Below are 26,436 nucleotides of genomic sequence, written 5' to 3' on the forward strand. Positions count from 1 at the left end.
GGAGAGATAATCACTTACTTTTGAAACTGCCTTAAGCTACTTACAAGCACTCACATGCATTTCTCTGAAAGAGAAGCAGTCTGTCCTAACACTTCAATTCACTGTGCGATGTGAATGGAGTGTTGCTTCACTTTGTAAATGCGGTAGTTACAGAGAAAATCATTGTCCTTTGAAAGTGCCTTAAGCTACTTCCAAGCATTCACCAGCAACTCACTTGACATTATCTGAAAGAGAAGCAGTCTGTTCCAACAATTCAATTCACTGTGCGAAGTGAATGGAGTGTTGCTTCACTTTCTAAATGCTGTACTTTCATAGAAAATCACTTTCCTGTGAAAGTGTCTTAAGCTAATTACAAGCATTCCCAAGAAACTCACATGCATTTCTCTGAAAGAGAAGCAGTCTGTCCTAACACTTCAATTCACTGTGCGAAGTGAATGGAGTGTTGATTCACTTTCGAAATGCTGTACTTTCAGACAAAATCACTGTCCTTTGAAAGTGCCTTAAGCTACTTACAAGCATTCACCAGCAACTCACATGAGTTTCTCTGAAAGAGAAGCAGTCTGTTCCAACACTTCAATTCACTGTGTGAAATGAAGGGAGTGTTGCTTCACTTTCTAAATGCTGCACTATCAGAGAAAATTACTTTCTTTTGAAACTGCCTTAAGCTACTTACAAGCATTCAAAAGCAAATCTCATGAGTTTCTCTGAAAGCGAAGCAGTCTGTTACAACACTTCAATTCACTGTGCGAAATGAGTGGAGTGTTCCTTCACTTTCTAAATGCTGTACTTTCAGAGAAAATCACTTTCCTTTGAAAGTGCCTTAAGCTACTAAAAAGCATTCACCAGCAAAACACGTGAGTTTCTCTGAAAGAGAGGCAGTCTGTTCCACCACTTCAATTCACTGTGCGAAGTTAATGAAGTGTTGCTTCACTTTCTAAATGCTGTAGTTACAGAGATAATCACTTTCCTTTGAAAGTGCTTTAAGCTACTTACAAGCATTCACCAGCATATCATATGCGTTTCTCTGAAAGAGAAGCAGTCTGTTCCAACACTTCAAATCTCTGTGCGAAGTGAATGGAGTGTTGATTCACTTTCTAAATGCTGTACTTTCAGAGAAAATCACTTTCCTTTGAAAGTGCATTAAGCTACTTACAAGCATTCACCAGCAACTCACATGAGGTTCTCTGAAAGAGAAGCTGTCTGTTCCAACACTTCAATTCACTGTGCAAAGTGAATAGAGTGTTGTTTCACTTTCTAAATGTTGTACTTTCAGAGAAAACCACTTTTCTTTAAAGGGCCTTAAGCTACTTACAAGCATTCACCAGAAACTCACATGAGTTTCACTGAAAGAGAAGCAGTCAGTTCGAACACTTCAATTCACTGTGCAAAGTGAATGGTGTGTTGCTTCACTTTTTAAATACTGTAGTTACAGAGATAATCACTTTCCTTTGAAACTGGCTTAAGCTACTTACAAGCACTCACATGCATTTCTCTGAAAGAGAAGCAGTCTGTCCTAACACTTCAATTCACTGTGCGAAGTGAATGGAGTGTTGCTTCACTTTCTAAATGCGGTAGTTACAGAGAAAATCTTTGTCCTTTGAAAGTGCCTTTAGCTACTTCCAAGCATTCACCAGCAACTCATGTGACATTATCTGAAAGAGAAGCAGTCTGTTCCAACAATTCAATTCACTGTGCGAAGTGAATGGATTGTTGCTTCACTTTCTAAATGCTGTAGTTTCATAGAAAATCACTTTCCTGTGAAAGTGCCTTAAGCTAATTACAAGCATTCCCAAGTAACTCACATGCATTTCTCTGAAAGAGAAGCAGTCTGTTCCAACACTTCATTTTACTCTCGAAGTGACTGGAGTGTTACTTCACTTTCTAAATGCTGTAGTTACAGAGAAAATTACTTTCCATTGAAAGTTCCTTAAACTACTTACAAGCATTCACAAGAAACACACATGCATTTCTCTGAAAGAGAAGCAGTCTGTTCCAACACTTCAATTCACTGTGCGAAGTGAATGGAGTGTTGATTCACTTTCTAAATGCTGTACTTTCAGAGAAAATCGCTTTCCTTTGAAAGTGCTTTAAGCTACTTAGAAGCATTCACCAGCAACTCACATGCATTTCTCTGAAAGAGAAGCAGTCTGTTCCAGCACTTCATTTTACTGTGCGCAGTGAATGGAGTGTTACTTCACTTTCTAAATGCTGTAGTTACAGAGATAATCACTTTCCTTTGAAAGTGCCTTAAGCTACTTACAAGCATTCAACAGCAACTCACATGAGTTTCTCTGAAAGATCAGCTGTCTGTTCCAACACTTCAATTCACTGTGCGAAGTGAATAGAGTGTTGTTTCACTTTCTAAATGCTGTACTTTCAGAGAAAATCACTTACCTTTGAAAGAGTTTTAAGCTAATTACAAGCATTCACCAGCAACTCACATGCATTTCTCTGAAAGAGAAGCAGTCTGTTCCAACAATTCAATTCACTGTGCGAAGTTAATGGAGTGTTGCTTTACTTTATAAATGCTGTACTTTCAGAAAAATTCACTTTCCTTTGAAACTGCCTTAAGCTATTTTAAAGCATTCACCAGCAACTCACATGAGTTTCTCTGAAAAAGAGGCAGTCTTTTCCAACACTTCAAATCACTGTGCGAAGTGAATGGTGTGTTGCTTCACTTTCTAAATGCTGTACATTCAGAGAAAATCGCTATCCTTTTAAAGAGTCTTAATCTAATTACAAGCATTCAAAAGAAACTCACATGCATTTCTCTGAAGAAAAGCAGTCTGTTCCAACACTTCAATTCACTGTGCGAAGTGAATGGAGTGTTGCTTGACTTATAAATGCTGTACTTTCAGAGAAAAACACTTTCCATTGAATCTGCCTTAAGCTATTTACAACGATTCACCAGCAACTCACATGAGTTTCTCTGAAAGAGAGGCAGTCCTTTCCAACACTTCATGTCTCTGTGCGAAGTGAATGGTGTGTTGCTTCACTTTCTAAATGCTCCACTTTCAGAGAAAATCGCTGTCCTTTTAAAGAGTCTTAATCTAATTACAAGCATTCAAAAGAAACTCACATGCATTTCTCTGAAGAAAAGCAGTCTGTTCCAACACTTCTATTCACTATGCGAAGTGAATGGAGTGTTGCTTTCCTTTCTAAATGCTGTAGTTACAGACATAATCACTTTCTTTTGAAACTGCATTAAGCTGCTTACAAGCATTCACATTTCAATTCACTGTGCCAAGTGAATGCAGTGTTGTTTCACTTTCTAAATGCTGTACTTCCAGAGAAAATAACTTTCCTTTGAAAGTGCCTTAAGCTACTCACAAGCATTCACCAGCATATCACATGCATTTCTCTGAAAGACAAGCAGTCTGTTCCAGCACTTCAATTCACTGTGCGAAGTGAATGGAGTGTTGCTTCACTTTCTAAATGCTGTACTTTCATAGAAAATCACTTTCCTGTGAAATTGCCTTAAGCCACTTACAAGCATTCACCAGCAACTCAAATGCATTTCTCTGAAAGACAAGTAGTCTGTTCTAACACTTCATTTAACTGTGCGTAGTGAATGGAGTGTTACTTCACTTTCTAAATGTCGTAGTTACAGAGAAAATCACTTTACTTTGAAAGTGCCTTAAGCTACTTACAAGCATTCAACAGCAACTCACATGCATTTCTCTGAAAGAGAAGCAGTCTATTCCAACACTTCAATTCACTGTGCGAAGTGAATGGAGTGTTGCTTCACTTTCTAAATGCTGTACTTCCAGAGAAAATAACTTTCCTTTGAAAGTGCCTTAAGCTACTTACAAGCATATAGAAGAAACTCACATGCGTTTCTCTGAAAGAGAAGCAGTCTGTCCCAACACTTCAATTCACTGTGTGAAGTAATGGAGTGTTGCTTCACTTTCTAAATGCTGTCCTTTCAGAGAAAATCACTCTTCTTTGAAAATGCCTTAAGCTACTTACAAGCACTCACCAGAAACTCTTATGAGTTTCTCTGAAAGAGAAGCAGTCTGTTCCAACACTTGAATTCACTGTGCGAAGTGAATGGAGTGCAGCTTCACTTTCTAAATGCTGTACTTTCAGAGAAAATCACTTTCCTTTGAAACTGCCTTAAGCTACTTACAGGCATTCACCAGCAACTCACATGAGTTTCTGTGAAAGAGAGGCAGTCTTTTCCAACACTTCAATTCACTGTGCGAAGTGAATGGTTTGTTGCTTCACTTTCTAAATGCTATAATTTTAGAAAATCGCTTTCCTTTTTAAGTGCCTTAATCTAATTACAAGCATTCAAAAGAAACTCACATGCATTTCTCTGAAGAAAAGCTATCTGTTCCAACACATCAATTCACTGTGCGAAGTTAATGGAGTGTTGCTTTAATTTATAAATGCTGTACTTTCAGAGAAAATCACTTTCCTTTGAAAGTGCCTTAAGCTACTTACAAGCATTCACCAGCAACTCACATGAGTTTCTCTGAAAGAGAGGCAGTCTTTTCCAACACTTAAATTCAAAGTGCAAAGTGAATGGAGTGTTGCTTCACTTTCTAAATGCTGTACTTTCAGAGAATATCACTTTCCTTTGAAACTGCCTAAAGCTACTTACAAGCATTCACCAGCAACTCTCATGAGTTTCTCTGAAAGAGAAGCAGTTTGTTCCAACACTTCAATTCACTCTGAGAAGTGAGTGGAGTGTTGCTTAATTTTCTAAATGCTGTAGTTACAGAGAAAATCACTTTCCTTTGAAACTCCCTTAATCTAATTGCAAGCATTCACCAGCAACTCACATGAGTTTCTCTGAAAGAGAGGCAGTCTTTTCCAACACTTCAATTCAGTGTGCAAAGTGAATGGAGTGTTGCTTCACTTTCTAAATGCTGTAGTTACAGAGATAATCACTCTCTTTTGAAACTGCCTTAAGCTACTTACAAGCATTCACCAGAAAATCACATGCATTTCTCTGAAAGAGAAGCAGTCTGTTCCAACATTTCAATTCACTCTGTGAAGTCAATGTAGTGTTACTTCACTTTCTAAATGAGGTAGTTACAGAGAAAATCACTTTCCCTTGAATGTACCTTAAGCTACTTACAAGCATTCACCAGCAACACACATGCGTTTCTCTGAAAGAGAAGCAGTCTGTTCCAACACTTCAATTCACTGTGTGAAGTGAATGGGTTGTTACTTCACTTTCTAAATGCTATAGATACAGATAAAATCACCTTCCTTTGAAAATGCCTTTAGCTACTTACAAGCATTCACCAGCAATTCACATGAGTTGCTCTGAAAGAGAAGCAGTCTGTTCCAACACATCAATTCACTATGCGAAGTCAATGGAGTGTTCCTTCACTTTGTAAAGGCTGTCCTTTCAGAGAAAATCACTTTCCTTTGAAAGTGCCGTAAGCTACTTACAAGCATTCTCCAGAAACTCACATGCATTTCTCTGAAAGAGAAGCAGTCTGTCCCAAAACATCAATTCACTGTGCGAAGAGAATGGAGTGTTGCTTCACTTTCTAAATGCTGTACTTTCAGAGAAAATCACTTTCCTTTGAAAGTGCCTTAAGCTACTTACAAGCATTCACCAGCAACTCACGTGAGTTTCTCTGAAAGAGAGGCAGTCTGTTCCAACACTGCAATTCACTGTGCGAAGTGAATGGAGTGTTGCTTCACTTTCTAAATGCTGTACTTTCAGAGAAAATCACTTTCCTTTGAAAGTGCCTTAAGATACATACAAGCATTCACCAGCAAATCACATGCGTTTCTCTGAAAGATAAGCAGTCTGTTCCAACATTTCAATTCATTGTGCGAAGTGAATGGAGTGTTGCTTCACTTTCTAAATGGTGTACTATTAGAGAAAATCACTTTCTTTGAAAGTGCCTTAAGCTAATTACAAGCATTCACAGGAAAATCACATGCATTTCTCTGAAAGAGAAGTAGTCTGTTCCAACACTTCAATTCACTGTGCGAAGTGAATGGAGTGTTGCTTCACATTCTAAATCCTGTATTTACAGAGATAATCACTTTCCTTAGAAAGTGCCTTATGCTACTTACAAGCATTCACCAGGAACTCACAATCATTTCTCTGAAAGGGAAGCAGTCTGTTCCAACACTTCAAGTCACTGTGCGAAGTGAATGGAGTGTTGCTTCACTTTGTAAATGCTGTACTTTCAGAGAAAATCACTTTTCTTTGAAAGTGCCTTAAGCTACTTACAAGCATTCACCAGCAACTCACATGAGTTTCTCTGAATGAGAAGCAATCTGTCCCAACACTTCAATTCACTGTGCAAAGTGAATGGAATGTAGCTTCACTTTCTAAATGCTGTAGTTACAGAGAAAATCACTTTTTTTGAAACTGCCTTAAGCTACTTACAAGCATTCACCAGCAACTCACAATCATTTCTCTGAAAGAGAAGCAGTCTGTTCCAACACTTCAATTCACTGTGCGAAGTGAATGGAGTGTTGCTTCACTTTCTAAATGCTGTACTTTCAGAGAAAATCACTTTCCTTTGAAAGTGCCTTAAGCTACTTACAAGCATACACCAGCAACTCACGTGAGTTTCTCTGAAAGAGAGGCAGTCTGTTCCAACTCTTCAATTCACTGTGCGACGTGAATGGAGTGTTGCTTCACTTTCTAAATGCTGTACTTTCAGAGAAAATCACTTTCCCTTTAAGTGCCTTTAGCTAATTACAAGCATTCACCAGCAACTCACATGCATTACTCTGAAAGAGAAGCAGTCTGTTTCAACACTTCAATTCCCTGTGCGAAGTGAATGGAGTGTTGCTTCACTTTGTAAAGGCTGTACTTTCAGAGAAAATCACTTTCCTTTGAAAGTGCCTTAAGCTACTTACAAGCATTCTCCAGAATTTCACATGAGTTGAAAGAGAAGAAGTCTGTTCTAACACTTCAATTCACTGTGCGAAGTGAATGGAGTGTTGCTTCAATTTCAAAATGCTGTACTTTCAGAGAAAATCACTTTCTTTTGAAACTGCCTTAAGCTACTTAGAAGCATTCACCAGCAACTCACATGCATTTCTCTGAAAGAGAAGCAGTCTGTTCCAACACTTCAATTCACTGTGCGAAGTGAATGGAGTGTTGCTTCACTTTCTAAATGCTGTACTTTCAGAGAAAATCACTTTCCTTTGAAAGTGCCTTAAGCTACTTACAAGCATTCACCAGCAACTCACGTGAGTTTCTCTGAAAGAGAGGCAGTCTGTTCCAATACTGCAATTCACTGTGCGAAGTGAATGGAGTGTTGCTTCACTTTCTAAATGCTGTACTTTCAGAGAAAATCACTTTCCTTTGAAAGTGCCTTAAGCTACTTACAAGCATTCACCAGCAACTCACGTGAGTTTCTCTGAAAGAGAGGCAGTCTGTTCCAACACTGCAATTCACTGTGCGAAGTGAATGTGTTGTTGTTTCACTTTCTAAATGCTGTAGTTTCAGAGATAATCACTTTTTTTGAACCTGCCTTAAGCTACTTACAAGCATTTAGAAGAAAGTTACATGAGTTTCTCTGAAAGAGAAGCAGTCTGTCCCAACATTTCAATTCACTGTGCGAAGAGAATGGAGTGTTGCTTCACTTTCTAAATGCTGTACTTTCAGAGAAAATCACTCTTCTTTGAAAATGCCTTAAGCTACTTACAAACATTCACCAGCAACTCACATGAGATTCTCTGAAAGAGTAGCAATCTTTTCCAACATTTCAAATCACTTTGCGAATGGCTTGGAGTGTTACTTCACTTTCTCAATGCTGTAGTTACAGAGAAATCACTTTCCTTTGAACCTGCCTTAAGCTACTTACAAGCATTTAGAAGAAAGTTACATGAGTTTCTCTGAAAGAGAAGCAGTCTGTTCCAACACTTCAATTCAGTGTGCAAAGTGAATGGAGTGTTGCTTCACTTTTTAAATACTGTACTTTCAGAGAAAATCACTTTCCTTTGAAACTGCCTAAAGCTACTTACGAGCATTCACCAGCAACTCACATGAGTTTCTCTGAAAGAGAAGCAGTCTGTTCCAACACTTCAATTCACTGTGCGAAGTGAATGGAGTGTTGCTTCACTTTCTTAATGCTAGACTTTCAGAGAAATCACTTTCCTTTGAAAGTGCCTTAAGCCAATTATAAGCATTCACTAGAAACTCATGCATTTCACTGAAAGAAAAGCAGTCTGTTCCAACACTTCAATCCACTGTAAGAAGTGAATGGAGTGTTGCTTCACTTTCTAAATGCTGTACTTTCATAGAAAATCACTTTCCTTTGAAACGGCCTTAAGCTACTTACAAGCATTCACCAGCAACTCACAGGAGTTTCTCTGAAAGAGAAGCAGTCTGTTCGAACACTTCAATTCACTGTGTGAAGTGAATGGAGTGTTGCTTCACTTTCTAAATGCTGTACTTTCAGAGAAAATCACTTTCCTTTGATAGTGCCTTAAGCTACTTACAAGCATTCAACAGCAACTCAAATGAGTTTCTCTGAAAGAGAAGCAGTCTGTTCCAACACTTTAATTCACTGTGCGAAGTGAATGGAGTGTTGATTCACTTTCTAAATGCTGTACTTTCAGAGAAAATCACTTTCCTTTCAAAGTACCTTAAGCTACTTACAAGTATTCACCAGCAACTCACATGAGTTTCTCTGAAATAGAAGAAGTCTGTTCCAACACTTCAATTCACTGTGCGAAGTGAATGGAGTGTTGCTTCCCTTTCTAAATGCTGTACTTTCAGAGAAAATCACTTTCTTTGAAAGTGCGTTAAGCTAATTACAAGCATTCACAAGAAAATCACATGCATGTATGAAAGGGAAGTAGTCTGTTCCAACACTTCAATTCACTGTGCGAAGTGAATCGAGTGTTGCTTCACTTTCTAAATGCTGTAGTTACAGAGACAATCACTTTCCTTTGAAAGTGCCTTAAACTACTTAAATGCATTCACTAGCAACTCACATGCATTTCTCTGAAAGAGAAGCAGTCTGTCCCAATATTTCTGTACACTGTGCGAAGAGAATGGACTGTTGCTTCACTTTCTAAATGCTGCACTTTTAGAGAAAATCACTCGTTTTTGAAAATGCCTTAAGCTACATACAAGCATTCACCAGCAACTCACATGAGTTTCTCTGAAAGAGAAGCAGTATGTTCCAACACTTCAATTTACTCTACGAAGTGAATGGAGTATTTCTTCACTTTCTAAATGCTGTACTTTCAGAGAAAATCACTTTCCTTTGAAAGTGCCTTAAGCTACTTACAAGCATTCACCAACAACTCACATGAGTTTCTCTGAAAGAGAAGCAGTCTGTTCCAACATTTTAATTCACTGTGCATAATGAATGTGTTGTTGTTTCACTTTCTAAATGCTGTACTTTCAGAGAAAATCACTTTCCTTTGAAACTGCCTTAAGCTACTTACAAGCATTCACCAGCAACTCAGATGCATTTCTCTGAAAGAGAAGCAGTTTTTCCAACATTTCAATTCACTGTGCGAAGTGAATGGAGTGTTGCTTCACTTTCTAAATGCTCTACTTTCAGAGAAAATCACTTTCCTTTGAAAGTGCCTTAAGCTCCGTACAAGCATTGACCAGCAACTCACATGAGTTTCTCTGAAAGAGAAGCAGTCTGTTCCAACACTTCAATTCACTGTGCGAAGTGAATAGAGTGTTGCTTCACTTTCTAAATGCTGTACTTTCGAAGAAAATCACTTTCCTTTGAAAGTGCCTTAAGCTACATACATGCATTCAAAAGAAACTAACATGCGTTTCTTTGAAAGAGAAGCAGTCTGTTCCAACACTTCAATTCACTGTGCGAAGTGAATGGAGTGATGCTTCACCTTCTAAATGCTGTACTTTCAGAGAAAATCACTTTCCTTTCAAAGTGCCTTAAGCTACTTACAATTAATCACCAGCTACTCAAATGAGTTTCTCTGAAAGAAAAGCAGACTGTTCCAACACTTTAATTCACTGTGCGAAGTGATTGGAGTGTTAATTCACTTTCTAAATGATGTAGTTACAGAGAAAATCACTTTCGTTTGAAAGTGCCTTAAGCTACTTACAAGCATTCACCAGAAACTCGCATGAGTTTCTCTGAAAGAGAAGCAGTCTTTTCCAACACTTCGTTTCAATGTAGGATGTTATAGGAGTGTTGCTTCACTATCTAAATGCTGTACTTTCAGAGAAAATCACTTTCCTTTTAAAGTACCTTAAGCTACAACCAAGCATTCACCAGCAACTCACATGACTTTCTCTGAAAGAGAAGCAGTCTGTTCCAACACTTCAATTCACTGTGCGAAGTGAATGGAGTGTTACTTCACTTTCTAAATGCTGTACTTTCAGAGAAAATCAATTTCCTTTGAAAGTGTCTTAAGCTCCTTACACGCATTGACCAGCAACTCACATGAGTTTCTCTGAAAAAGAAGCATTCTGTTCCAACACTTCAATTAACTGTGCGAAGTGATTGGAATGTTAATTCACATTCTGAATGCTGTACTTTCGGAGAAAATCACTTTCCTTTGAAAGTGCCTTAAGCTACTTACATGAATTCACAAGAAACTAACATGCATTTCTCTGAAAGAGAAGCAGTCTGTTTCAACACTTCAATTCCCTGTACGAAGTGAATGGAGTACTGCTTCACTTTCGAAATGCTAGACTTTCAGAGAAAATCACTTTCATTTGAAAGTGTCTTAAGCTACTTACATGCATTCACAAGAAACTAACATGCGTATCTTTGAAAGAGAAGCAGTCTGTTCCAACACTTCAATTCACTGTGCAAAGTGAATGGAGTGTTGCTTCACTTTCTATATGCTGTACGTTCAGAGAAAATCAATTTCCTTTGAAAGTGTCTTAAGCTCCTTACAAGCATTGACCAGCAACTCACATGAGTTTCTCTGAAAAAGAAGCATTCTGTTCCAACACTTCAATTAACTGTGCGAAGTGATTGGAGATTTAATTCACATTCTAAATGCTGTACTTTCGGAGAAAATCACTTTCTTTCAAAGTACCTTAAGATACTTACAAGCATTCACCAGCAACTCACATGAGTTTCTCTGAAATAGAAGCAGTCTGTTCCAACACTTCAATTCACTGTGCAAGAGAATGGAGTGTTGCTTCCCTTTCTAAATGTTGTACTTTCAGAGAAAATCACTTTCTTTGAAAGTGCCTTAAGCTATATACAAGCATTCACAAGAAAATCACATGCATTTCTCTGAAAGAGAAGTAGTCTGTTCCAACACTTCAATTCACTGTGCGAAGTGAATTGAGTGTTGCTTCACTTTCTAAATGCTGCAGTTAGAGAGAAAATCACTTTACTTTGAAAGTGTCTTAAGCTCCTTACAAGCATTGACCAGCAACTCACATGAGTTTCTCTGAAAGTGAAGCAGTCTGTTCCAGCACTACAAATCACTGTGCGAAGTGATTGGAATGCTACTTCACTTTCTAAATGCTGTAGTTACAGATAAATCACTTTCCTTTGAAAGTGCCTTAAGCTACTTACAAGCATTCACCAGCAACTCACATGAGTTTCTCTGAAAGAGAAGCAGTCTGTTCCAACACTTCAATTCACTGTGCGAAGTGAATGGAGTGTTGATTCACTTTCAAAATGCTGTACTTTCAGAGAAAATCACTTTCCTTTCAACGTACCTCAAGCTACTTACAAGCAATCACCAGCAACTCACATGCATTTCTTTGAAAGGCAAACAGTCTGTTCCAATACTTCAATTCACTGTGCGAAGTAAATGGAGTGTTGCTTCACTTTCTAAATTCTGTACTTTCAGAGAAAATCACTTTCCTTTGAAACTGCCTTAAGCTACATACAAGCATTCACCAGCAACTCACATGAGTTTCTCTGAAAGAGAAGCAGTCTGTTCCAAACTTCAATTCACTGTAAGAAGTGAATGGAGTGTTGATTCACTTTCAAAATGCTGTACTTTCAGAGAAAATCACTTTCCTTTCAACGTACCTCAAGCTACTTACAAGCATTCACCAGAAACTCACATGAGTTTCTCTGAAATTGAAGCAGTCTGTTCCAACACTTCAATTCACTGTGCGAAGTGAATGGAGTGTTGCTTCCCTTTCTAAATGCTGTACTTTCAGAGAAAATCACTTTCTTTGAAAGTGCCTTAACCTAATTACAAGCATTCACAAGAAAATCACATGCATTTCTCTGAAAGAGAAGTAGTCTGTTCCAACACTTCAATTCACTGTGCGAAGTGAATCGAGTGTTGGTTCACTTTCTAAATGGTGTAGTTACAGAGAAAATCACTTTCCTTTGAAAGTGCCTTAAGCTACTTACAAGCATTTAGAAGAAACTCTCATTCGTTTCTCTGAAAGAGAAGCAGTCTGTCCCAACATTTTAATTCACTGTGTGAAGAAAATGGAGTGTTGCTTTACTTTCTAAATACTGTAGTTACAGAGATAATCACTTTCTTTGAATGTGCCTTAAGCTAATTACAAGCATTCAGAAGAAAATCACATGAGTTTCTCTGAAAGAGAAGCAGTCTGTTACAACACTTCAATTCACTGTGCGAAGTGAATGGAGTGTTGCTTCACTTTCTAAATGCAGTACTTACAGAGATAATCACTTTTTTTTGAAACTGCCTTTAGCTACTTACAAGCATTCACCAGCAAATCAACTGTGTTTCTCTGAAAGAGAAGCAGTCTGTTCCAACACTTCAATTCACTGTGCGAAGTGATTTGAGTGTTACTTCACTTTCTAAATGCTGTAGTTACAGAGATAATCAGTTTTTTTGAAGCTCCCTTAAGCTTCTTACAAGCATTCAGAAGAAACTCACATTCGTTTCTCTGAAAGAGAAGCAGTCTGTCCCAACATTTCAATTCACTGAGCGAAGAGAATGGAGTGTTGCTTCACTTTCTAAATACTGTAGTTACAGAGATAATCACTTTCTTTGAAAGTGCCTTAAACTAATTACAAGCATTCACAAGAAAATCACATGCATCTCTCTGAAAGAGAAGTAGTCTGTTCCAACACTTCAATTCACTGTGCGAAGTGAATGGAGTGTTGCTTCAGTTTCTAAATGCTGTACTTTCAGAGAAAATCACTTTCCTTTGATAGTGCCTTAAGCTACTTACACGCATTCACCAGCAACTCACATGCATTTCTCCGAAAGAGAAGCAGTCTGTTCCAACTCTTCAATTCAGTGTGCGAAGTGAATGGAGTGTTGCTTCACTTTGTAAATGCTGTACTTTCAGAGAAAATCACTTTCCTTTGACAGTGCCTTAAACTTCTTACAAGCATTCACCAACAACTCACAATCATTTTTCTGAAAGAGAAGCAGTCTATTCCAACACTTCAATTCACTGTGCGAAGTGAATGGAGTGTTGCTTCACTTTCAAAATGTTGTACTTTCAGAGTAAATCACTTTCCTTTGAAAGTGCCTTAAGCTACTTACAATCATTCACCAGCAAATCACATGCATTTCTTTGAAAGGCAAACCGTCTGTTCCAATACTTCAATTCACTGTGCGAAGTGAATGGAGTGTTGCTTCACTTTCTAAATTCTGTACTTACAGAGAAAATCACTTTCCTTTGAAACTGCCTTAAGCTACTTACAAGCATTCACCAGCAACTCATATGAGTTTCTCTGAAAGAGAAGCAGTCTGTTCCAATACTTCAATTCACTGTGCAAAGTGAATGGAGTGTTGCTTCACTTTCTAAATTCTGTACTTTCAGAGAAAATCACTTTCCTTTGAAAGTGTCTTAAGCTCCTTACAAGCATTGACCAGCAACTCACATGAGTTTCTCTGAAACAGAAGCAGTATCTTCCAGCACTTCAATTCACTGTGCGAAGTGATTGGAGTGTTGCTTCCCTTTCTAAATGCTGTACTTTCAGAGAAAATCACTTTCCTTTGAAAGTGCCTTAAGATAATTAGAAGCATTCACCAGCAACTCACATGAGTTTCTCTGAAAGAGAAGCAGTCTGTTCCAGCACTACAAATCAGTGTGCGAAGTGATTGGAATGCTACTTCACTTTCTAAATGCTGTAGTTACAGATAAATCACTTTCCTTTGAAAGTGCCTTAAGCTACTTACAAGGATTCACCAGCAACTCACATTCGTTTCTCTGAAAGAGAAGCAGTCTGTTCCAACAATTCAATTCACTGTGCGAAGTGAATGGAGTGTTGATTCACTTTCAAAATGCTGTACTTTCAGAGAAAATCACTTTCTTTCAACGTACCTCAAGCTACTTACAAGCAATCACCAGCAACTCACATGCATTTCTTTGAAAGGCAAACAGTCTGTTCCAATACTTCAATTCACTGTGCGAAGTAAATGGAGTGTTGCTTCACTTTCTAAATTCTGTACTTTCAGAGAAAATCACTTTCCTTTGAAACTGCCTTAAGCTACTTACAAGCATTCACTAGCTACTCACATGAGTTTCTCTGAAAGAGAAGCAGTCTGTTCCAACACTTCAATTCACTGTGCGATATGAATGGAGTGTTGATTCACTTTCAAAATGCTGTACTTTCAGAGAAAATCACTTTCCTTTCAACGTACCTCAAGCTACTTACAAGCATTCAGCAGAAACTCACATGAGTTTCTCTGAAATTGAAGCAGTCTGTTCCAACACTTAAATTCACTGCGCGAAGTGAATGGAGTGTTGCTTCCCTTTCTAAATGCTGTACTTTCAGAGAAAATCACTTTCTTTGAAAGTGCCTTAACCTAATTACAAGCATTCACAAGAAAATCACATGCATTTCTCTGAAAGAGAAGTAGTCTGTTCCAACACTTCAATTCACTGTGCAAAGTGAATGGAGTGTTGCTTCACTTTCTAAATGCTGTCCTTTCAGAGAAAATCACTTTCCTTTGTAAGTGCCTTAAGCTACTTACAAGCATTCACCAGCAACTCACACGCGTTTCTCAGAAAGAGAAGCAGTCTGTTCCAACACTTCAATTCACTGTGCGAAGTGAATCGAGTGTTGGTTCACTTTCTAAATGGTGTAGTTATAGAGAAAATCACTTTCCTTTGAAAGTGCCTTAAGCTACTTACAAGCATTTAGAAGAAACTCTCATTCGTTTCTCTGAAAGAGAAACAGTCTGTCCCAACATTTTAATTCACTGTGCGAAGAGAATGGAGTGTTGCTTCACTTTCTAAATACTGTAGTTACAGAGATAATCACTTTCTTTGAATGTGCCTTAAGCTAATTACAAGCATTCACAAGAAAATCACATGAGTTTCTCTGAAAGAGAAGCAGTCTGTTCCAACACTTCAATTCACTGTGCGAAGTGAATGGAGTGTTGCTTCACTTTCTAAATGCAGTACTTACAGAGATAATCACTTTTTTTTGAAACTGCCTTTAGCTACTTACAAGCATTCACCAGCAAATCAACTGTGTTTCTCTGAAAGAGAAGCAGTCTGTTCCAACACTTCATTTCACTGTGCAAAGTGAATGGAGTGTTGCTTCACTTTCTAAATGCTGTCCTTTCAGAGAAAATCACTTTCCTTTGAAAGTGCATTAAGCTACTTACAAGCATTCACCAGCAACTCACATGAGTTTCTCTGAAAGAGAAGCTGTCTGTTCCAACACTTCAATTCACTGTGCGAAGTGATTTGAGTGTTACTTCACTTTCTAAATGCTGTAGTTACAGAGATAATCAGTTTTTTTGAAGCTCCCTTAAGCTTCTTACAAGCATTCAGAAGAAACTCACATTCGTTTCTCTGAAAGAGAAGCAGTCTGTCCCAACATTTCAATTCACTGAGCGAAGAGAATGGAGTGTTGCTTCACTTTCTAAATACTGTAGTTACAGAGATAATCACTTTCTTTGAAAGTGCCTTAAACTAATTACAAGCATTCACAAGAAAATCACATGCATCTCTCTGAAAGAGAAGTAGTCTGTTCCAACACTTCAATTCACTGTGCGAAGTAAATGGAGTGTTGCTTCAGTTTCTAAATGCTGTACTTTCAGAGAAAATCACTTTCCTTTGAAACTGCCTTAAGCTACTTACACGCATTCACCAGCAACTCACATGCATTTCTCTGAAAGAGAAGCAGTCTGTTCCAACTCTTCAATTCAGTGTGCGAAGTGAATGAAGTGTTGCTTCACTTTGTAAATGCTGTACTTTCAGAGAAAATCACTTTCCTTTGACAGTGCCTTAAACTTCTTACAAGCATTCACCAACAACTCACAATCATTTTTCTGAAAGAGAAGCAGTCTATTCCAACACTTCAATTCACTGTGCGAAGTGAATGGAGTGTTGCTTCACTTTCAAAATGCTGTACTTTCAGAGTAAATCACTTTCCTTTGAAAGTGCCTTAAGCTACTTACAATCATTCACCAGCAAATCACATGCATTTCTTTGAAAGGCAAACAGTCTGTTCCAATACTTCAATTCACTGTGCGAAGTGAATGGAGTGTTGCTTCACTTTCTAAATTCTGTACTTTCAGAGAAAATCACTTTCCTTTGAAACTGCCTTAAGCTACTTACAAGCATTCACCAGCAACTCACATGAGTTTCTCTGAAAGAGAAGCAGTCTGTTCAACTCTTCAATTCACTGTGCGAAGTGAATGGAGTGTTGCGTCACTTTCTAAATGCTGTACTTTCAGAGAAAATCACTTTCCTTTGAAACTGCCTTAAGCTACTTACAAGCATTCACCAGCAACTCACATGAGTTTCTCTGAAAGAGAAGCAGTCTGTTCCAACACTTCAATTCACTGTGCGAAGTGAATGGAGTGTTGATTCTCTTTCAAAATGCTGTACTTTCAGAGAAAATCACTTTCCTTTCAACTTACCTCAAGCTACTTACAAGCATTCACCAGAAACTCACATAAGTTTCTCTGAAATTGAAGCAGTCTGTTCCAACACTTCAATTCACTGTGCGAAGTGAATGGAGTGTTGCTTCCCTTTCTAAATGCTGTTCTTTCAGAGAAAATCACTTTCTTTGAAAGTACCTTAAGCTAATTACAAGCATTCACAAGAAAATCACATGCATTTCTCTGAAAGCGAAGTAGTCTGTTAAACACTTCAATTCACTGTGCAAAGTGAATCGAGTGTTGGTTCACGTTCTAAATGGTGTAGTTACAGAGAAAATCACTTTCCTTTGAAAGTGCCTTAAGCTACTTACAAGCATTTAGAAGAAACTCACATTCGTTTCTCTGAAATAGAAGCAGTCTGTCCCAACATTTCAATTCACTGTGCGAAGAGAATGGAGTGTTGCTTCACTTTCTAAATACTGTAGTTACAGAGATAATCACTTTCTTTGAAAGTGCCTTAAGCTAATTACAAGCATTCACAAGAAAATCACATGCATCTCTCTGAAAGAGAAGTAGTCTGTTCCAACACTTCAATTCACAGTGCGAAGTGAAAGGAGTGTTGCTTCACTTTGTAAATGCTGTACTTTCAGAGAAAATCACTTTCCTTTGAAACTAGGTTAAGCTACTTACAAGCATTCACCAGCAACTCACATGCATTTCTCTGAAAGAGAAGCAGTCTGTTCCAACTCTTCAATTCACTGTGCGAAGTGAATGGAGTTTTGCTTCACTTTGTAAATGCTGTACTTTCAGAGAAAATCACTTTCCTTTGACAGTGCCTTAAGCTTCTTACAAGCATTCACCAACAACTCACAATCATTTTTCTGAAAGAGAAGCAGTCTATTCCAACACTTCAATTCACTGTGCGAAGTGAATGGAGTGTTGCTTCACTTTCAAAATGCTGTACTTTCAGAGAAAATCACTTTCCTTTGAAAGTGCCTTAAGCTACTTACAAGCATTCACCAGCAAATCACATGCATTTCTTTGAAAGGCAAACAGTCTGTTCCAATACTTCAATTCACTGTGGGAAGTGAATGGAGTGTTGCTTCACTTTCTAAATTCTGTACTTTCAGAGAAAATCACTTTCCTTTGAAACTGCCTTAAGCTACTTACAAGCATTCACCAGCAACTCACATGAGTTTCTCTGAAAGAGAAGCAGTCTGTTCCAACACTTCAATTCTCTGTGCGAAGTGAATGGAGTGTTGATTCACTTTCAAAATGCTGTACTTTCAGAGAAAATCACTTTCGTTTCAACGTACCTCAAGCTACTTACAAGCATTCACCAGAAACTCATATGAGTTTCTCTGAAATAGAAGCAGTCTGTTCCAACACTTCAATTCACTGTGCGAAGTGAATGGAGTGTTGCTTCCCTTTCTAAATGCTGCACCTTCAGAGAAAATCACTTTCTTTGAAAGTGCCTTAAGCTACTTACAAGCATTCACCAGCAAATCAACTATGTTTCTCTGAAAGAGAAGCAGTCTGTTCCAACACTTCATTTCACTGTGAAAAGTGAATGGAGTGTTGCTTCACTTTCTAAATGCAGTACTTACAGAGATAATCACTTTTTTTGAAACTGATTAAGCTACTTACAAGCATCCACCAGCAAATCAACTGTGTTTCTCTGAAAGAGAAGCAGTCTGTTCCAACACTTCATTTTACTGTGCAAAGTGAATGGAGTGTTGCTTCACTTTTTAAATGCTGTACTTTCAGAGAAAACCACTTTCCTTTGAAAGTTCCTTAAGCTGCTTTCAAGCATTCACCAGCAACTCACATGAGTTTCTCTGAAAGAGAAGCTGTCTCTTCCAACACTTCAATTCACTGTGCGAAGTGAATGGAGTGTTGCTTCACTTTCAAAATGCTGTACTTTCAGAGAAAATCACTTTCCTTTGAAAGTGCCTTAAGCTACTTACAAGCATTCAACAGCAACTCACATGCATTTCTTTGAAAGGCAAACAGTCTGTTCCAATACTTCAATTCACTGTGCGAAGTGAATGGAGTGTTGCTTCACTTTCTAAATTGTGTACTTTCAGAGAAAATCACTTTCCTTTGAAAATGCCTTAAGCTACTTACAAGCATTCACCAGCAACTCACATGAGTTTCTCTGAAAGAGAAGCAGTCTGTTCCAACACTTCAATTCACTGTGCGAAGTGAATGGAGTGTTGCTTCACTTTCTAAATGCTGTCCTTTCAGAGAAAATCACTTTCTTTGAAACTGCCTTAAGCTACTTACAAGCATTTACCAGCAACTCACATGCATTTCTCTGAAAGAGAAGCAGTCTGTTCCAACACTTCAATTCACTGTGCGAAGTGAATGGAGTGTTGCTTCACTTTCAAAATGCAGTACTTTCAGAGAAAATCACTTTCCTTTGAAACTGCTTTAAGCTACTTACAAGCATTCAACACCAACTCACATGCATTTCTCTGAGAGAGAAGCAGTCTGTTCTGACACTTCAATTCACTGTGCGAAGTCAATGAAGTGTTCCTTCACTTTATAAATGCTGTACTTTCAGAGAAAATCACTTTCTTTGAAAGTGCTTTAAGATAATTATAAGCATTCACAAGAAACTCACATGCATTTATCTGAAAGAGAAGCAGTCTGTTCCAACACATCAATTCACTGTGCGAAGTGAATGGAGTGTTGCTTCACTTTCTAAATGCTGTACTTTCAGAGAAAATCACTTTCCTTTGAAAGTGCCATAAGCTACTTACAAGCATTCACCAGCAACACACATGCATTTCTCTGAAAGAGAAGCAGTCTGTTCCAACACTTCAATTCACTGTACGAAGTGAATGGAGTATTGCTTCGCTTTCTAAATGCTGTACTTTCAGAGAAAATCACTTTCCTTTGAAACTGCCTTAATTTACTTACATGCTTTCACAAGAAACTCACATGCATTTATCTGAAAGAGAAGAAGTCTGTTCCAACACTTCAATTCACTGTGCGAAGTGAATGGAGTGTTGCTTCACTTTCTAAATGCTGTACTTTCAGAGAAAATCAACTTCCTTTGAAAGTGCCTTAAACTACTTACAAGCATTCACCAGCAACTCACATGAGTTTCTCTGAAAGTTTATCAGTCTGTTCCAACACTTCAATTCACTGTGCGAAGTGAATGGAGTGTTGCTTCACTTTCTAAATGCTGCACTTTCAAAGAAAAAAACTTTCCTTTGAAACTGAATGAGCTACTTAGAAGCATTCACTAGAAACTCACATGTATTTCTCTGAAAGAGAAGAAGTCTGTTCCAACATTTCAATTCACTGTGCGAAGTCAATGGAGTGTTGATTCACTTTCTAAATGCTGTACTTTCAGAGAAAATCACTTTTCTTTGAAAGTGCCTTAAGCTACTTACAAGCATTCACCAGCAAAACACATGCATTTCCATGAAAGACAAGCAGTCTGTTCCAACACTTCAATTCACTGTGCGAAGTGAATGGAGTGTTGCTTCACTTTCTAAATGCTGTACTTTCAGAGAAAATCACTTTCCTTTAAAAGTGCCTTAAACTACTTACAAGCATTCAACAGCAACTCACATGAGTTTCTCTGAAAGATTAGCAGTCTGTTCCAACCCTTCAATTAACTGTGCGAAGTGAATGGATTGTTGCTTCACTTTCTAAATGCTGCACTTTCAAAGAAAAAAACTTTCCTTTGAAACTGCCTGAAGCTACTTACATGCATTCACCAGAACTCACATGCATTTCTCTGAAAGAGAACCAGTCTGTTCCAACACTTCAATTCACTGTGCAAAGTGAATGGAGTGTTGCTTCACTTTCTAAATGCTGTACTTTCAGAGAAAATCACTTTCCTTTGAAAGTGCCTTAAGCTACTTACAAGCATTCACCAGCAACTCACAATCGTTTTTCTGAAAGAGTAGCAGTCTGTTCCAACACTTCTATTCACTGTGCAAAGTGAATGGAGTGTTACTTCACTTTCAAAATGCTGTTCTTTCAGAGAAAGTCACTTTCCTTTGAAACTGCCTTAAGCTACTTACATGCATTCACCAGAACTCACATGCATTTCTCTGAAAGAGAAGCAGTCTGTTCCAACACTTCAATTCACTGTGCAAAGTGAATGGAGTGTTGTTTCACTTTCTAAATGCTGTACTTTCAGAGAAAATCACTTTCCTTGAACGTGCCTTAAGCTAATTAGAAGCATTCACAAGAAACTCACATGCATTTCTCTGAAAGAGAAGCAGTCTGTTCCAACACTTCAATTCACTGGGCGAAGTGAATGGAGTGTTGCTTCACTTTCTAAATGCTGTACTTTCAGAGAAAATCACTATCCTTTGAAAGTGCCTTAGGCTAATTACAAGTATTCACCAGCAACTCACATTAGTTTCTCTGAAAGAGAAGCATTCTGCTCCAACACTTAATTCACTGTGCAAAGTGAATGGAGTGTTGATTCACTTTCTAAATGTTGCACTTTCAGAGAAAATCACTTTCCTTTGAAACTGCATTAAGCTACTTACTTGCATTCACCTGCAACTCACATGCTTTTCTCCTCAAGAGCAGCAGTCTGTTCCAACACTTCAATTCACTGTGCGAAGTGAATGGAGTGTTGCTTTGCTTTCTAAATGCTGTCCTTTCAGAGAAAATCACTTTCTTTCAAACTACCTTAAGCTACTTACAAGCATTTACCAGCAACTCACATGCATTTCTCTGAAAGAGAAGCAGTCTGTTCCAACACTTCAATTCACTGTGCGAAGTGAATGGAGTGTTGCTTCACTTTCAAAATGCAGTACTTTCAGAGAAAATCACTTTCCTTTGAAACTGCTTTAAGCTACTTACAAGCATTCAACACCAACTCACATGCATTTCTCTGAGAGAGAAGCAGTCTGTTCTGACACTTCAATTCACTGTGCGAAGTCAATGAAGTGTTCCTACACTTTCTAAGTGCTGTACTTTCAGAGAAAATCACTTTCTTTGAAAGTGCTTTAAGATAATTATAAGCATTCACAAGAAACTCACATGCATTTATCTGAAAGAGAAGCAGTCTGTTCCAACACATCAATTCACTGTGCGAAGTGAATGGAGTGTTGCTTCACTTTCTAAATGCTGTACTTTCAGAGAAAATCACTTTCCTTTGAAAGTGCCATAAGCTACTTACAAGCATTCACCAGCAACACACATGCATTTCTCTGAAAGAGAAGCAGCCTGTTCCAACACTTCAATTCACTGCGCGAAGTGAATGGAGCATTGCTTCGCTTTCTAAATGCTGTACTTTCAGAGAAAATCACTTTCTTTGTAACTGCCTTAATTTACTTACATGCTTTCACAAGAAACTCACATGCATTTATCTGAAAGAGAAGAAGTCTGTTCCAACACATCAATTCACTGTGCGAAGTGAATGGAGTGTTGTTTCACTTTCTAAATGCTGTACTTTCAGAGAAAATCACTTTCCTTTGAAAGTGCCTTAAACTACTTACAAACATTCACCAGCAACTCACATGAGTTTCTCTGAAAGTTTATCAGTCTGTTCCAACACTTCAATTCACTGTGCGAAGTGAATGGTGTGTTGCTTCACTTTCTAAATGCTGCACTTTCAAAGAAAAAAACTTTCCTTTGAAACTGAATGAGCTACTTACAAGCATTCACCAGAAACTCACATGCATTTCTCTGAAAGAGAAGAAGTCTGTTACAACATTTCAATTCACTGTGCGAAGTGAATGGAGTGTTGATTCACTTTCTAAATGCTGTACTTTCAGAGAAAATCACTTTTCTTTGAAAGTGCCTTAAGCTACTTACAAGCATTCACCAGCAAAACACATGCATTTCTCTGAAAGAGAAGCAGTCTGTTCCAACACTTCAATTCACTGTGCGAAGTGAATGGAGTGTTGCTTCACTTTCTAAATGCTGTACTTTCAGAGAAAATCACTTTCCTTTGAAAGTGCCTTAAACTACTTACAAGCCTACAACAGCAACTCACATGAGTTTCTCTGAAAGATTAGCAGTCTCTTCCAACACGTCAATTCACTGTGCGAAGTGAATGGATTGTTGCTTCACTTTCTAAATGCTGCACTTTCAAAGAAAAAAACTTTCCTTTGAAACTGCCTGAAGCTACTTACAAGCATTCACCAGAAACTCACATGCATTTCTCTGAAAGAGAATCAGTCTGTTCCAACATTTCAATTCACTGTGCGAAGTGATTGGAGTGTTGATTCACTTTCTAAATGCTGTACTTTCAGAGAAAATCACTTTCCTTTTGAAAGTGCCTTAAGCTACTTACAAGCATTCACCAGCAGCTCACATTAGTTTCTCTGAAAGAGAAGCAGTCTGTTCCAACAGTTCAATTCTCTGTGCGAATTGAATGGAGTATTGCTTCAGTTTCTAAATGATGTACTTTCAGAGAAAATCACTTTCCTTTTAAAAGTGCCTTAAGCTACTTACAAGAATTCACCAGCAACTCACAATCATTTTTCTGAAAGAGAAGCTGTCTGTTCCAACATTTCAATTCAATGTGCAAAGTGAATGGAGTGTTGCTTCACTTTCTAAATTCTGTACTTTCAGAGAAAATCACTTTCCTTTGAAAGTGCATTAAGCTACTTACAAGCATTCACCAGTAACTCACATGAGTTTCTCTGAAAGATTAGCTGTCTGTTCCAGCACTGCAATCACTGTGCGAAGTGAATGGAGTGTTGCTTCACTTTCTAAATGCTGCACTTTCAAAAAAAAAACTTTCCTTTGAAACTGCCTTAAGCTACTTACAACCATTCACCAGCAACTCACATGCATTTCTCTGAAAGAGAAGCAGTCTGTTCCAACACTTCAATTCACTGTGCGAAGTGAATGGAGTGTTGCTTCACTTTCTAAATGCTGTAATTTCAGAGAAAATCACTTTCCTTTGAAACTCCCTTAAGCTACTTACAAGCATTCACCAGCAATTCACATGCGTTTCTCTGAAAGAGAAGAGGTCTGTTCCAAAACTTCAATTCACTGTGCGAAGTGAATGAATAGTTGCTTCACTTTCTAAATGCTGTCCTTTCTGAAAAAATCACGTTCCTTTGAAAGTGCCTTAAGCTTCTTATAAGCTTTAGGACGAAACTCACATGCGTTTCTCTGAAAGAGAAGCAGTCTGTTCCAACACTTCAATTCACTGTGCGAAGTGAATGGAGTGTTGCTTTGTTTTCTAAATGCTGTCCTTTCAGAGAAAATCACGTTCTTTGAAACTGCCTTAAGCTACTTACATGCATTCACCAGCAACTCACATGCATTTCTCTGAAAGAGAAAGAGTCTGTTCCAACACTTCAATTCACTGTGCGAAGTGAATGGAGTGTTGCTTCTCTTTCTAAATGCCGTACTTTCAGAGAAAATCACTCTCCTTTGAAAGTGCCTTAAGCTACTTACAAGCATTCACCAGCAACTCACATGAGTTTCTCTGAAAGAGAGGCAGTCTGTTCCAACACTGCAATTCACTATGCGAAGTGAATGGAGTGTTGCTTCACTTTCTAAATGCTGTCCTTTCAGAGAAAATCACTTTCCTTTGAAACTGCCTTAAGGTACTTACATGCATTCACAAGAAACTCACATGCATTTATCTGAAAGAGAAGCAGTCTGTTCCAACACATCAATTCACTGTGCGAAGTGAATGGAGTGTTGCTTCACTTTCTAAATGCTGTACTTTCAGAGAAAATCACTTTCCTTTGAAACTGCCGTAAGCTACTTACAAGCATTCACCAGCAACACACATGCCTTTCTCTGAAAGAGAAGCAGTCTGTTCCAACACTTCAATTCACTGTGCGAAGTGAATGGAGTGTTGCTGTGCTTTCTAAATGCTGTCCTTTCAGAGAAAATCACTTTCTTTGAAACTGCCTTAAGCTACTTACATGCATTCACCAGCAACTCACAAGCATTTCTCTGAAAGAGAAGCAGTCTGTTCCAACACTTCAATTCACTGTGAGAAGTGAATGGAGTGTTGCTTCACTTTCTAAATGCTGTACTTTCAGAGAAAATCACTCTCCTTGAACGTGCCTCAAGCTAATTAGAAGCATTCACAAGAAACTCACATGCATTTCTCTGAAAGAGAAGCAGTCTGTTCCAACACTTCAATTCACTGGGCAAAGTGAATGGAGTGTTGCTTCACTTTCTAAATGCTGTACTTTCAGAGAAAATCACTTTCCTTTGAAACTGCCGTAAGCTACTTACAAGCATTCACCAGCAACACACATGCCTTTCTCTGAAAGAGAAGCAGTCTGTTCCAACACTTCAATTCACTGTGCGAAGTGAATGGAGTGTTGCTTTGCTTTCTAAATGCTGTCCTTTCAGAGAAAATCACTTTCTTTGAAACGGCCTTAAGCTACTTACATGCATTCACCAGCAACTCACATGCATTTCTCTGAAAGAGAAGCAGTCTGTTCCAACACTTCAATTCACTGTGCGAAGTGAATGGAGTGTTGCTTCACTTTCTAAATGCTGTTCTTTCAGAGAAAATCACTTTCTTTGAAACTGCCTTAAGCTACTTACATGCATTCACAAAAAATTAACATGCATTTCTTTGAAAGAGAAGCAGTCTGTTCCAACACTTCAATTCACTGTGCAAAGTGATTGGAGTGTTAATTCACTTTCTAAATGCTGTAGTTACAGAGAAAATCACTTTACTTTGAAAGTGCCTTAAGCTACTTACAAGCATTCACCAGCAAAACACATGCATTTCTCTGAAAGAGAAGCAGTCTGTTCCAACACTTCAATTCACTGTGCGAAGTGAATGGAGTGTTGCTTCACTTTCTAAATGCTGTACTTTCAGAGAAAATCACTTTCCTTTGAAAGTGCCTTAAACTACTTACAAGCCTACAACAGCAACTCACATGAGTTTCTCTGAAAGATTAGCAGTCTCTTCCAACACGTCAATTCACTGTGCGAAGTGAATGGATTGTTGCTTCACTTTCTAAATGCTGCACTTTCAAAGAAAAAAACTTTCCTTTGAAACTGCCTGAAGCTACTTACAAGCATTCACCAGAAACTCACATGCATTTCTCTGAAAGAGAATCAGTCTGTTCCAACATTTCAATTCACTGTGCGAAGTGAATGGAGTGTTGATTCACTTTCTAAATGCTGTACTTTCAGAGAAAATCACTTTCCTTTTGAAAGTGCCTTAAGCTACTTACAAGCATTCACCAGCAGCTCACATTAGTTTCTCTGAAAGAGAAGCAGTCTGTTCCAACAGTTCAATTCTCTGTGCGAATTGAATGGAGTATTGCTTCAGTTTCTAAATGATGTACTTTCAGAGAAAATCACTTTCCTTTTAAAAGTGCCTTAAGCTACTTACAAGAATTCACCAGCAACTCACAATCATTTTTCTGAAAGAGAAGCTGTCTGTTCCAACATTTCAATTCAATGTGCAAAGTGAATGGAGTGTTGCTTCACTTTCTAAATTCTGTACTTTCAGAGAAAATCACTTTCCTTTGAAAGTGCATTAAGCTACTTACAAGCATTCACCAGTAACTCACATGAGTTTCTCTGAAAGATTAGCTGTCTGTTCCAGCACTGCAATCACTGTGCGAAGTGAATGGAGTGTTGCTTCACTTTCTAAATGCTGCACTTTCAAAAAAAAAACTTTCCTTTGAAACTGCCTTAAGCTACTTACAACCATTCACCAGCAACTCACATGCATTTCTCTGAAAGAGAAGCAGTCTGTTCCAACACTTCAATTCACTGTGCGAAGTGAATGGAGTGTTGCTTCACTTTCTAAATGCTGTAATTTCAGAGAAA

This window comes from Myodes glareolus, unplaced genomic scaffold (genome assembly GCF_982192425.1).
Source record: "Myodes glareolus unplaced genomic scaffold, mMyoGla1.1 HAP1_SCAFFOLD_46, whole genome shotgun sequence".
Classification (NCBI taxonomy): Eukaryota; Metazoa; Chordata; class Mammalia; order Rodentia; family Cricetidae; genus Myodes; species Myodes glareolus.